Source organism: Charadrius vociferus, unplaced genomic scaffold, assembly GCF_000708025.1.
Source record: "Charadrius vociferus isolate BGI_N301 unplaced genomic scaffold, ASM70802v2 scaffold54, whole genome shotgun sequence".
Taxonomy (NCBI): domain Eukaryota; kingdom Metazoa; phylum Chordata; class Aves; order Charadriiformes; family Charadriidae; genus Charadrius; species Charadrius vociferus.
The window spans coordinates 3,055,983-3,069,626 of record NW_009648350.1 but is presented as its reverse complement, the minus strand read 5'-3'; positions in this window follow the sequence as shown (position 1 = coordinate 3,069,626).

Here is a 13,644-nt window from a genome sequence, read left to right as displayed (position 1 = left end):
AGAGCTACTGAATAATTTGCTCAAATGACATTTATGCATAAAGTATTATTTTTATCTGCCTGTGTCACAGTCGCACAGACCTGAATTATGATAAATGGGAGCAACCATATGTTGGGACAGGTGGAAAAGTCAGCAAATTAGCCCTTCGCAGGAGGCACAAGGGAAGGAGGCAGGTTGCCAGTCTGAGCATGACATTTGCAGAGGTGGTGTCTTAACCAGTACAAAGCAAGAGAAAATGATGAGTGGGGACCAGCCCTGGCTGGTCACAAAGCATGTAAATCTAATTTGCTATATACAGCAACTGCATTGAACAGATAAGATTTTTACCTAGAGATAGAAATAAATGTATTTAGGAATAAAGGTACTAGTTCACATGTGCCCAAGATGACAGCATGCACATCTTGAAAAAAATAAGTAAATAAATATCAGCACTGTATCACAGCTGGAAACATGAGTGTTCAGGGGAAAGAGAGAGTGACATTTTGTTTGGAGGGAGGAGACATTTTTCTATTTTGTGCTGTGCCTTCAAAATGTCTGTAGACATTTCACATCCCTAATCATTTACGTATGCAATACCAATAATATTTGCAAAGACAAATATATGATTGCTCACCAGTCTGATCAGCAACTTTGATGTCAGTCTAAAATTTTTCAGGTGAGAACTGGCCAGTTATAAAGGCAGAGGACACAGTATTCAGGTCAGTCTGCACCAAGCATAGTCAAAACCCGGCATCCAGGTTGGTTTCTACGGTGTCACGGTCAGGCTTCTGTGCATCCGAGAGTGTCTACGCTGTCACAAGGCACATCAGGGCTAGCAGCTGCACTTGAACAGTGTCTGCGTACTCACATCCACTGACAGACTGCTCGATGGACAGAGCAGGCTGATACTGGCACCCCATGCCTGTACGCTGTCTACACCTTCCCTGTCGGACGTGGACAGGATGCGGCTGGTAGTTCAGCTTGTGCCTTCTGGCGATCCATCTTCAGATCCTCTTCAATACAGCAGGACACAGCATCTGTGCTTCGCCACCTCGGAGGTGCCTTCAAAAGCCTCTACGTGTGGGCGTCAGGCATCTCAGAAGGCAGGAGACGCAGCACATCCCAACGTGTCCAGCCAGGAGCCAGATCAAGGAGCGTTGCACACAACTGGATTCAACAGCGTGCACCCTTACTAGGTGCGCTGCCGCTCCGAGCGTGCGAGCCCAAAGGAAGAGAATTTGGCTGCGCACCAGCATTTTAAACACGGAAGTGACATTCGTTTACCACAGAGCAGAAAGTAAACAGCGTTCCCTGTTGGGGCAGGGTGCAAAGCAGCACAGGAAAAAGCTGGAACGGGGCCACTGCAGTTCAGCAGAGACAGCCACACACGACTTCAATGACATGCTATCGCCTTCAATTATTGCTGATTTCAAGAGAAGTACCAAAGTGACTTCCTAGTTATATGGTACAGACAAAAAACATCATGCAGACAAAGATCCTTTTATATTGCTATAAGCTGGTTTACATTGGAGTAAATCATTTGCAAAGTAAGCCCATAGAAAATTTGCTTAAAGGGGAAGAAAATAAAGAATTAACCTTCTCCAGTACATGAAAAAAATACAGTGGGTATTCTAAGAACATTTTTCAGCTTTATCAGCGTTTATCAGCATGCTACGTTACAAGTAATTTGCAAATTTACTCTCAGCAACACTTGCTGATGTTCCGTTTGTTAAATTTCCAGGTAGATCTTCAGCGAAAGCACCTTTGCCTATCAGCAAACCCCCCCAGTACTGTTACAAGCACAAAGAGTCTAAGCTTCAAGCACCTCTTCAAAACTAGAGAGCTGCAATTTTAAAATTGAGGAAATGGGTTTAGAAGGCTGTGTGATTTATACAGCATTGCACAGGAAGCTAAGTCCAGAGGCAGAAACGGTCTCGACTCCCAGCCTTGCACCTGAATTGCAAACTCACCCACCCGCTTTCTCGCTCCTCTGTAGCACAAGTAAAACCAAATGATTTTTCCCAATTTTAACATGAAAAGCTTGGAAATCCTGTGTTGTTTTAAAAGGAACTGGGTACCTGGGGTGTGTGTTATTTCAATATAAACTGTTTATTTTGACCCAAAATTGCACTTTATACACTGAAAAATATTTAGATAAAAAGTTCTTGCTATTAACTGTAATTAGGTTTCCAGACATCTGCCAAGATGGAAATTCAACAACAGCCATTTCCTTTGCAAGTCAGTGACATTCTTCCAGCACGTTAACACAAAACAAAAAAGCGATTAATGAAATCACGTGACTAGTTTTAGAAAATTATTTATCTTACTCAATCTATCTTAATTCCTTAATCCCATGCCTCTTTCCAAGCCATGCGCTGTGACCCTAGATAGACTATCCCCCCTCCACTCTCCTGCTATGCTGAAAAACAATTTAAAAAATCCAGTGCACTTTCACACTCGTATAGTATTCATCAGCAAGACAAAATTAAGTCAGCTGCAATACGCAGCATGAACCAAATCAGAAAGTGAAGAAAGAAAATTCTGGAGAAGTCAGATTCCAGAATAGTCCATTTTATTACTATTCCTAACCCTCCTAACATCCTGCATGGGTGTCTGTGTGTCTCTCTCCTTTGTCCCACACACAAAAGTGGCAGTGAAAGTGGAAGCCCTCTGTCAAACTTCAGCAATGCGCAGTCCAGGAATCTCAGACTATCACGTACCATTTCAATCAGTCCTTTTCATTATGGGGAAAAAGGTCAATGCTGGCTTGCACTGTGAATTTTTTCCTCTGTTCATTCACATCATCACAAGTCTTCCTTGGATTTAGTTTCAGCCAGCTGTTTTTTTCAAGCAGTGGGTAGCTGCTAAAATTGTAATTGCAATACGTAGCAATCAATTGCTAAATGAAAACGTGAAAATTTAAATAACTGTGTAGCCTCCTTAACCAGATCTGTTCAAGGGAGGTCATCCTTCCATACCCTCCAGACTTCATCTCAAAACCCACCTAGACCACGCAGCAATGGCTGGGGGAGGTTAGCTGGATCTGTGCCCACCTAAAAGCCAGAAACAGTCTCGAAAGGCACAACATAAGCCTTTCCAGGAGTCTTCCTCCTCATAACGCTACAAATACCTCACTCTCTTTGCAAATTTTACATTGCCCAGAATAGAAAGTTGCTCAAACTAAGTTTCTGCTGTGCTGCAAAAAGACTGCTATGAACTAAATGACTTCAGCATTCAGATATTACAAGCAAGCAGGAGCAGTTCCACAGTTTAACCAGGGGCACTATGGGAATGGCTTCGAATCACCTCAGTTTTCAACGTGCAAGAGGGAAACCACTGTTGGATAGCTTTAACAATACCTTTTTCCTAAATGGGGGGAATGCAGGGAGCTGGAACAAAAAGTGGAGGAGAAAGGATGTCAATTTGTATTTTCATCATATCACTAGAGTTCCCACTTTGGATAAAAAGAGATCAAGCTATTTCCACTGAAATCCTTGGCCCAAGAGGCCTACGATGACAGCTGCACATCTTGTTTCATTGTGACAGAAGGTTTCTCTCCAACTGGATAAATTACATATTCATCAACAGTTCATCTTTGGAATGAAGCACAAGCATATGGGGGCAGTTGAACGGAGGAGAAAGAGAGGCATTATCCCAGACACAGCTCCTCAAACTTACAAAAACCCTTACACCCAACCTACAGAGGCAGGGGAGGGACGCAGAAAACAGGAGGCATCTCACCACAAATTACAGCGATGTGCACGGAAACTCCCTATCCCACCTGGTGTACAAGGATTCAAAGAGACAAAGTACTCTAAAGCAGCTGTTCCCAAAATAGAGACAGTTATAAGTACAGTCTTAAGTCTTGCAGTGTTATTCATCCAACAGCTGAGTTTGGGTTGGAGGTGGCGCAGTACCAGCAGTCAGGATTACATTAAGTTTGTCTGAAATTGGGATTGCGGTTGGCACTAATACTCTAAAAACTCTGTGCTATCGCCGTCTCTCAGACACCCAGAATCGAGAGTGTTTGCTGATAAGCGACACCACCAGCGGGAAATCCCATAAATTACTCTTCATGCCAAGCTTCGGGTTTATTCTTAAACAGTAAACTTCTAAATCTTTTTTCTTCTCCCCCCACCCCAAGAAATCAAAAGATGGCCTCAAAATTCCTCACACACAAAGCCTACTCTTCCCCCACCCCCTTATTTCAGGAGCTGTTAGTAGAAAATCAACCTAAACCCCATGGAATTCATACACGTCGAAAAGTGCACATACAGTAAAATTGCATGCTCTGTGCAGACTGGTAGGCAACCTCTAACCTATTTAACTGTAGCCCGAAAAAAGATCATTTTTATTTGGCTAGACTGAAAGAGATCTGAATGTATATAATTGAGGCACATCACAACAAGTACAAACACTGGAGACTCATTTCATAGCTATGCCTGTTCCAAATTAATCTGAATTCAAATCCAAACTAGGTGCTGAAATAGAATAAAATGCAACTGCGTATCATCTCCCTCGGTAGACACATACAAAGACCAGCACACAGGTCACATCTGAAACGCAGTGGAAAGCTCTGCTCTCCCAGGCTGCAGAAATACACGAGTTTGTCAGCAGCTAAAGAAAGGTCCAGGATATTGAATACAGCACCAAAAAGCAACAAACCTGAATACTAGTTTTGTTACTGAGACAACGAAAGATACTGGAATAAAAAAGTCAGTTTATTTATGGCTTAGTCACCTCATCTGTGGACAAGGAAAAATACCCCACCCTCATCTGAGAAAAGTTAGTACAGGTGAAAGTTTGAGAGAGACTTTGAAGTTGCACTCTTAAAGCATTTCCATAAATATTAACTCTCATTTTTGTGCCAATCTCTATTTAACACTGAAGGGTTTGAAATTAAAAAATTGCTTACATGCAGCCCTGGATAAGAGCCTGAAAACCGAGGGAAAGTTCAAGCCTTTCCATCCAGCATCTGTCAGCAGGACTAGCATGATCTATTTACAACATTCATGGGACAGATGTTGCGAAAAAGTCCATTTCCAACCATCTATACAGTACTTGTTTCCAGGGCTGAAAGACTCTAAACTGGTTCCTTTACCACTGTCCTTGTTCAACTGCCATGTCTCTCCTTCCAGCCTCAATCTCTGCAGAACATTAAGAACTAGGAATCCCAAAACAATGCCGACTGAAACCTGGGCTTTATTCAAACTGAAACATGAACAAACCCAACAGCCATCTCATCCCATATTTTTGGTTACTGAGTTAAAGAGCAATGTCCCTAGAAGATTCTGCAAGAGCTCACACAGCAGCTTACCTACATTATCAGTACAAACCATACAAGCCAACATTGGTCTCTTGGAACTAAAGCCATGACCACCAAAAAAAGGTAAATTCCCTTTATTGTCACATCTCTATAAACATATTATGGCAGAACATTCAAATTCTGCGTGAAGCATTTTAAGCACCTATGTGAACTGCCAACAGAGGCAGAACCGGGCATTGTTCGAAGACACAGCTCACCTAAAACTGCCTCAATTTATGTCGATCAAAGCTGAAAGTCAGGATTGCTGAACATGAAATCATTGTTGGGTCATACCTGTATAAAATACCTTTTAAAAAAAGGCTGAGAGGATACTAGGTAATGAAAGCTTCAAATGGCCTTTAAGGACCTGCATCTTCTGGACTCCCTACCTTTGTCATCAAGAGGAAATTTCCCATATATGGCCCAAGCCGACAAGCAGACTAGGGTCACATTTCAGTTCACGGCATTTGGCAAGCCCAAGCATTCAGACATCGTGAGTCAGTGCTCCAGAAATCACTGGCTTTTATAAACCAATAAATCTATTTCATTTTGGTTTTTTAATTTGCCTTGGGTTTGTTGGGGTTTTTTTCTCAACCCTTGCGGTACACAGGCATCATCACATTTTGATTTTGCTTCTCTGTAAGTGGGAGGAGCACTTTTTTCCATTCTGGGTTTGTTTGCTTCGTAAAATGACAGACAAGATGTTCATATTAGACTAAATCCTGGCATTGGAACATTAAGAAAAAAAAACCACATATCAAGTATCATGGAAGTTGGAAACAGATACTGTGCTGCCTTGTACTTTCATATAGCCCTTTAACAACAAAACCCACTTATTTTTTAAATAAAACCTCAAAACATCTTCACTTCTGTTCTCAGATCCCAAACAAAAATTAACTTATCTGGCATTTCAGCACAAGCAGACATGACTTCTGCTGCTAAGAAGCTCCCTGCCACACAATCTTTTCCACCAGTAACTTGATATAATCGTCATGAGCTTTCTTCCATTTTGAATTCTACTTTTCTCAGTTCAATAGTTCAGCAGAACCTGCCCCATTTTTGATTACAGGCAAAAAAAATCACATACCACTTATGACAATTTTAAAAAAAGACCTGAAGCTCAACAAATCCCATTGGGTAATTACCTTCAGATTAGTAATGGGATGAATTACTATGGGACAATTGGGGCAGAGGATTTTTGCTTTCAGTTTCTAACTCTGTTACGGACGCTCTGTGCATCTGCGCTACTTTCCCCATGCTTTAGTTTTCTATACGTAAAATAGAGATAATACCTCATCAGGGAGGGGAATTAAGTCAATATTTCATTTCTTCAAAGCAGTACTCTATTCATAATGGAGTTCAATACTTTCAGAGAACTATCACGGCTCACAGCAGCAAGGCACTTCTGGGAAGAAATGCTTATAGTGAACAACCTCCTTCCACTTTTGCAGAGCATCCTAACAATTTAACATTACAACAAAACACCTAAACATAACAAAAAAAAGGACAAGACAAGACGGTTTTGAGGCCAACTATGTTTCACACAAGTGCAAAAGACAATGAAAATCCAGTTAGTTTTTTGGTCTTTTTTTGTTGGGGTTGGTTGGCTTGTTTTAACTCTTTATCAGTTCACAGTGAACATTATGGTAACATGCAGAATAAAATATTGCTCAAAAGGTTTGGCTTTACTTAATGGGGCATTTTAACTTAAAAAAAAAAAGTGTCACTGCCAAATGTGGCCTTGTTTCAACAACAAAAAAAACCCCAAAACGAAACCAAAAAAAGACAGACATTCTTGGTATTTGAGACAAGAATAACGTCTGAAGGAGGCAGCACACTATCAAATTGCTGTTTAGAAAAACATATAGGATTTTAGACTTCCAATCTTTTGTGGATGTTGTAAAAATGCCTTTTTATTTAAAAGTTCAGAAGGTTCGATAAATATTTTTAGACTGTTTCCTCCATAATCAAGGATTAAAGCTGATCAGTCAAGTATACAGCAGACAGTAATAGTTTATATCCTTTCCTTCACATTTGTTTTTATTAGGGGAATTCTTAGGAAATACTACCACATATTACAGATTTAATTTCAAGCTTGCATCTCTTATTCCAGGCAGAGCAATAAAAGCCTGAGCTTGTATTATTAAGAGTCACATGCAGAAGTAAAAAAACAAGCTTAGGCCTCCATAACAATATCTTACCGAGTTACTTAGGTTTTGAGCAGAACACCACTTGGAAAACACTGATGAAGAGACAGGACTCATTCCAAGACCGATCATCTTACTTCACTTCGACAAAGTAATGCCTTTCATGACTTCGGCTTGGGTTTGGCCTACATTCTGTTGTATGAAAAGGCTTCATTATATGCAGCTGAACACATTGTTTGAAAACGTGACACAACCGGCATTTAACGCAACAAAAGGTGAACAAACTAAAATGGTAAAACTGTATTAAACATGCTATTTATTACCTCCAAAATAGACACATTTTGAAAATTTTTAAATAGGTTTTCACCCACGGAAGAGTTCAGAGATGGTATCAGTACCTCTCATGACTATCAGATGAAGCTATTTGCAGATTTGAGACGTCTCTGAAGGCAGACGTCGGCAGATGAAAAGAAATGCTGCAAGTAGTTTGTTTTTAAGTGTGTTACTTTGCTATACACAAGCAGTCATTTACTGCTGCTTTGAATTCCAACTGCATTCTCTATGCACATTTTGTAGGCATTGCAATTCGCTTCTGAAGCTCCAGCAGCCAGCTAAACAACATATTTCAATTATTTTCAGGAACTTCTTACTTCACTCAGAATGACATTCTTGATTTAGTTATTTCCATTACAAAATCTGTCTGTGATCTGTCTTCAAGTCAGAAAAGAAAGTAACAAGGAGTAGAACTAACAACAGAATAAAAAGAGCAAGAAGTTTGTCAAAAAGAAGGCTGAGGTTTTTGCCTTCATTTTCATTAAATACCTGCACCAACTCCCTCTCACTTCTCTTATGCGTAAGAGACAAGATCTAACTCCTCTTACCCAAAAGCCCTTTGCACAAAAAGATGCAAAACGACAGACTGGGAGCTGGCAAGGAGCTGACTAAGCTGACAAGGAAATACATGATCACACGCAACAAGTGATAAGCCTCTCAATCCGAGAAACATAAGGTATGAATTACGCAAGTATCGGCCTCTGACTGGAAGAAACGTGCGTTCTGAGCTCCGAGAGCATAAATCAGTCTCTATATAAACACCAGCTTCAAGTTCTACTTTTTTTGATAATAGATTGAAAAGGGACTTTGAAATCTACACTTTATTTGGAATCTGAAAAATAAACTGTTTCCAAACTATTTTGTAATGCTTGTGTAATGGCCTCAAGACAGACAGTAATTTAGACAGCTGTGCGACTGGCCACAGAAGCTGCATTTTAGAAATCGCCCTTCTTTGGAACAATTGAAACTTTCTCCAGGACGAAGTCCACACACAGAGAGCAGTGTTTCCCTGCAGCGTACAACAGTTTCATTATTGTTTAACTACCAAAAAACAGCTCCAACAATCTATCAAGCCTGACATTTTATCCGTCTCTGCTGCTAGCCCAGAATACAGGGCATATATAGGAAGAGGTTCAAGGATTCAGTAAGTTATTTTGTTAATCTAAACAGAGAAACATTTCCCTTCTTTTAATGATTAATTTGTCATTTTTAAAACCCATTTAGGAAACCATGGGCCTGTTTGTCCTTCAACTTATTAAATCCAAGGATCAATAAAGAAACCTATTCCACCAAATGAATAAAAGCTCCATTGTAAGATACATATAAAACAAAATCCAAGGCAATCCTATAGAGACGGGTTTCCCCACTGCAACAGAGCACCAGGCGCAGTGGTGGTTCCAGCCCAGCTGTGATTATTCTAACACCATCACACAGCAGAGTGTTAACTTGCCCTCCCTTCCCGGGAACGCCGCTGCTCAGCAGGTTTCCTGTGGCCCAGGCAAAGTCCTAAAGAAGCACCAACACGTTCACGGAAGAAAACGTATCAATGCATGATGCAACCTCATGGAGTATGTCCTCAATCACAACACTGGAGAAATGATTCATCGAAGTGGTTCTCACAACTCAAAGTAGCTGGGTGAACGAGACATGGAAGTCATTCGCCGATGCCAGTAGCAATCGCTTTCGGAGCAAGGTATTTTGAGATCAACAAAAAGTGGCGTCACATCAGTTTCAGTCTAGACTTCCAGGGGATGCAATATTATTATGGTTTCTGAATCATTTGGGGAGCAAGCCAAACCAATATAAGCTCACACACACAGCAAGTAGCATTGATTCAAAGATACTGCTTGTGACTGTGCAATTTGAAATTATCCATGTGTATATATAGAATATACAATGCCCAGAGGAACTATCCTTCTGCAGTAGAGGTTACCATGCAACAAGCTACTCCCAAAAGAGGGTAGTTAAAATTTGCCTGTTTAAAACCTCACTTAACATCAGTCTAGAGGCTAAACTAAAAGATTCAAAGCATATGCTGCTTAAATATATTCTTATAGACATATCCTACAACCTTCTGAATATAAATGAAAAGGTGGCAGCATAAAAAAAAAAACCCTGATGTTAAATTATTATGTTAGTCTACATTGAAATACAATGTGGAAATTGCTATTCCAAGACTATTTGGCAGAGAAGCCAGAGGGCATTAGAGAAAGAAGCCTAATTAATATTTTGGAGAAAAGTGAAAACCTCAAGAGCAATTAATGTGAAGAATTAGTTGATTTTACAGACACTGAGAAGAATAAACAGTGTTGCAGAAGGCAACGATTCTTTTTAAAGAAAGTCCCTTATGGAAACATAAATTAAAAAAGCCAAAAAGGGCTTTCAGAGGTTAGAGTAAGCCATTGCTCAGTTCAGAGGAAACTGGCTGAGAAAGAAGGAAGAAACTAATACGAAATTTGAATGCTTGATCTGACTGTGATACTCTGTTTCTCAAAGAAAATGGCAATTTTTCAACCTTGCAATGTTCTTTGAAGACTGAATAATCGACTTCAGAGGGAGATACCATCAGGGGGTTAGAAGACCTGGCATGCAGACGAGTTCTGTTTCTGACATCAATTCAGCAGTGATGCGATTCTCCCCACCTATGAAACACAGATTACACTTATTCATCCCTGCAAAGTGTTCTGTGCTCCCTCAATGCAGTTAGTGCAAGTTCAAAGTACTAATTTCTGGCTTCTTGTAATGACCCTCCCTGGGAAGAGGAGGAAAACAAGCTTGATACGGGGAGATATAGATAGGTACTATCAACACTAATGACTGGAATTACTTTGGGGAGCAGGAGGCTGGCTGGGGTTTCGCAATGGAAGCCGGCGATCAGGGGAGGAGTGGAGAAACGTTTGCACCACGTGAATACATTTAAGTGCAGAGCAGAAGGTGCAGGCAGATAAATAGCAGTGCCATCGCAGCAGCACAGACCTTACCATAGCATGGACCGTAACACTTCCCCAAGAGGTTAGATCCATACTGGAGTATTTAGCCCACACCAGACTGCTAGCAATATTCAGGTAATTTAAAGCCATAGTCAGAGCTCACACTATAGAGAAGTACTGAGTTCCCTCGGTTTTTACTACCAAGTAAGTATCAATAGGTCCTCTTTCCCTGGTCAGCAGCAGTTCACACACAGATGTGTCCCAAAAAGGGTCATGTGCACACAATTATCTGCATCTCACATTATCCTTCTGCCAGCCAAGTGTTTTATTAAGCACCACGTACTTGGTTCAAGGTACTTTCTAATTTCTTATCTTTGGATCAGGCTCTGGGGACTGGTCAAAGAGAAGAGACACTCTGAGATATCCTATGTACACGTGAAAATGCACTCTTTCTACAAGGGGTGGGAAGGTAGCCTAAACCTAACTATGCACAATTTTTCCTACATGTATTACAGTGAAACCAACACGCACTGGCTGAGGACAGCATATTACCTGGCTGGATGTGAGGACACAAAGCCGCAGTACTGGGTCCGATGCACAGCCTGTTTAGCTCTACAGCCTGCCTCCAAGGCAGGTCCAGGCGAGTCAGAGGTAGGCACACAGACAGAACACCACCGCAGCGGATGACTGCACGAAAATCTGCTTACACCCTTCCACCGTGCAAAAGCTGGTTCAAAGTCTAAAGCACAAGTTTTAATAACACTTCTATATATAGCACTGGAGATTCAACTCAAATTGCACTCTAGCCTGATTGAAGAGTTTACAATCTAAGTTGTTATAAACAACAAACCATGGTACAAAGTTGCACAACAACAAGTGAAAATTACACAATTTTAAAACAAACAAACAAAAAAACAACACAAAACCATACTGAAGGCAACCACAACAAAGAGAAAACTGAAGGCCTGGAGAAAAGAAGATAGATTTCAGTCATAAACTGGGCCAGTGACCACCAACCCCAAAATATAATTCATATGTATCAGTGCTTTGTACTCTCATTGCAGAGCATTGCATTCGACTCATTTTGAGCCCCAAGAGCCCAATCACATGTACCTGCCCATGAGAAAGACTAAGCCTCACTGAAAGTCAGCCTACTTTTTCCACCCTACAATTAAACACAATATTTAAATGACACCTTTAGAACTAATCCAATTCAGCAAAAACTTGAGCAATTAAGCCTTAACCCATGAACACCAATGTCAAGGCAATCAGCTTTTAATTAGAAGCTCAATAGCTACCAGCTGAGGGGACACGCAAACTACAGAGTGCTGCAGCTGGGCAACTCTCTGCACTGGGATTCAGGCAAGCAGAGAGAATAGCCCATAATGGAAAATACAACGATAGCCTAAGTAAATTGTTTTGTTTCATTAGACCCAACTGTTCTACCAAAAGCAATTACGTTTACAAAGTATGAATACAAGATCCCCCTCCCCATCACTGTGAACACAAAACACGTAAAGGAGATAACAGCATTTGATGGGTGGTAGTAGGTAAATGCAAGGATCTGGAATTCGTAAGAAACAACATTTAAAGCTCACAGTTTTGTGTTTCACTTCTCGGCTTTAGAAAAACAAGGTAGCAGTGGAAATAACCACAAAGGGTAAATACTCTTTGTTTGTTTGTTTCATCTAATCATATATCTGCCATAATGATCATTTATCTTACAATATGAGCTTTAAAGTTTTGAAATACAACCCACTACAATGTAATGCCAACTTATAACGTACCTGTCATTCCCCATCCTAATGAAATGGAGAATTAAAAAAGCATTTTGTAAATCCAATAAGTTCTTCAACAATTCCGTAGTCAGGCTAGAAAGAACAGAAAACTGTCATAGGTTCCTACACTGCCATGGAACAGTTCTCCAAAAACAACGTCCAAGACCTGCGCTACCCACGGAAGATAAGTTCCGTGTCAGAGAAGAGGAAGTGAGCTCAAACAAAACACAAAACCAAAACCGTTTCGCATCTCAGCAAATTAAACATTACCCCTGAACATATCTTAATCAAAGAACCATAAAACTAAAACATTCCTATCTACGCTTTAATCTTATACTTACCTCTGCAGTATCTAAGTAAGCCTGGCCATCCTTGCAGTGTTTGAAAACATGTGAAACTATGAAATGCAACAGCTTATTTATCATACAGTCATAACATTAAGCGCATTCGTCTTTAGCTGTTTTGCCAAGTCCCTGATCTCTAAAGGCTCAGACTGGACTGCGTGCACGTTCTCAGTCCAGAGAGTTTACTTTTATTAACCTGCAATCGCACACTGAAACACTGGTCAGAAACTGATTTGATGATACGTCAACATTTTCTCCACAGGAAACACCTTGCCCAGTTTACAGGAACAAACTGTTCTGAAGAACAGTTGAGTACTTTTATTTTCTGAACTCCTTTTGCCTTCTGTGGCAAAGGAAAGTACTTTCATAGCTTTTACTTTGCCATACACCCCTGATTTTGAGCAGAAGCGGGGCGGAGTGCCTCATTAAGAAAATAACTTGGGTCCTTGCCACCAAGGAAGCATCACCCCAGGTATGCTGCCACCTTACCAAGAGAACGAGTACCTTAGACATGCAAAGAGACAACAATTTAAGCAAAGAGCTGTACTGAAGGCTGGCACTTATCCAGAATTCTTCAGTTCTCACAGCATTTCGAGCATAACAACCTACTGGGACCATAAGTCAGAAAAGGAAAGAAGTTCCTGAACACTGCTTTCTAAACACAAGAAAAGAGGCTGTCCCCGAGTCCCACTCACCGTTAGGGAAACCCTCCAAACGCTCCCCATGAAGGAACCCCTTCAACCCATCTCCCCAAAACTCAAATCCAGCTGCTCACAGCCCCCTTCCAGCATCTCCCTGTCCCCCTGCCAGCCCCGGTCCAAGCAGCCC